The 1,368-nt window shown below is 47.5% G+C and overlaps 1 pseudogene; it reads left to right on the forward strand.

Annotated features, from left to right (window-relative positions):
* The first annotated feature begins 949 nt into the window (after positions 1–949).
* Positions 950–1,124, forward strand: LOC124884796 (annotated as a pseudogene).
* The last annotated feature ends 244 nt before the right edge of the window (positions 1,125–1,368 follow it).

Consider the following 1,368-nt stretch of genomic DNA (forward strand, 5'->3'; position numbering starts at 1 on the left):
CTTGGAAAAAGAAGAGCAGAACATTTTAATTAACCACCGCTCTCTCATTTCTGTTGTGCAGGAGCGGGAACAAGTGACTCCAGTGCGCGGCCTCTCTTTTGGGGAGCCCAAGACAGTTTGGCTCAATGTGAACCATCCCAGGCTCCCAAACAGACTTCGAGACTTGTCATGGATGGTGGCTCACGAGATCCTCCCAGTCAGGACCGTCATGCACTCTCGGGGCATGTCAGTAACATCTGTGTGCCCCCGACCAGGTTGTGGCGCGCCTGAATCGGTGAGGCACCTGCTCTGGGAGTGCAGCGCTGCCGTAGACCAGTGGGCAAAGGCCGGCTCCTTACAATTCCCGTACTTACCGGCAAGGGAGGTCCTCACAGCACAACTAGTGCTTTACGGGGTGAGCCGTGGCATACACACAGAGAAAAAGGACTTTGCCGAGATGTGGCTCACCCTTGCCGCCATTAAAGACGCCATATGGACCTCCAGAAGCTTGCTGGTAAGGAAGCACAAGCAGATTCCCCCCGTGGCTGTGATCCAGATGGCAGCAGCAACAAGGAAGTCGACCACAGCTGCCGGCGGCAGGCCTAGGACACAGCCACAAAGAAGCATCGCCTCTGTGCCCATTCGGACGAAGGAGCCGGAGCCACACAAACAAAGGTTAAAGCAGCGCCGGCCTGGCTCTCCGGGTGAGGCAGGTGGGAAGGAGCATCAGGGTGGGGATCCCCTCTGAGCACCATGACTGTTCGGGAGAATGAGATGGTTTTCTATGACTTTTTAAGGAGTCACCCCGCTCCTACACATATTTTAAAAATTGCACTGCCACTTTAAAAAAACAATATATATGACGTTTTAAACATCTCTTAAGATCAGAGGACTAATCCTATTGTTTTATTATTGTATTATTGCAATGTATTGTATTACCTGAAGAACTGTGCTCTGAATGTATGTGTCAATAAATTTTTTCGAAAGAAAAATCTGTTCTTATCAGTTTAATATCTGATACGTCCCCTACCCGGGGACCATATATTAAATTGATTTTTGGAACAGGGAGATGGAATAGGGGCTTGCTCCGTCCACTCCACGCATCGACCTGGTATTGCATTACCTCCAGGAACGGTGCACCTCCCATATATGTTCAATGATAAATTATATATTAATGATAAAACAATAATCTTCGCTTCTCGGTCTTTTCGCTAAGACAGCGATCGACACCTCTGGGTGGTGAGAGTCTTACTTGTTGTGGTTTAGCCGCTTTCATCTGACAGAAGTGTTTTTCTCTTTTGTGCAGAAAAGATAAACTTGAAGTAGTTGAAACTTTCTTCACGCGTTTTTAAATTGCTTAGTTTATAGTATATTTATTGTGTCTTGTGA

Source organism: Girardinichthys multiradiatus, chromosome 18, assembly GCF_021462225.1.
Source record: "Girardinichthys multiradiatus isolate DD_20200921_A chromosome 18, DD_fGirMul_XY1, whole genome shotgun sequence".
NCBI lineage: Eukaryota > Metazoa > Chordata > Actinopteri > Cyprinodontiformes > Goodeidae > Girardinichthys > Girardinichthys multiradiatus.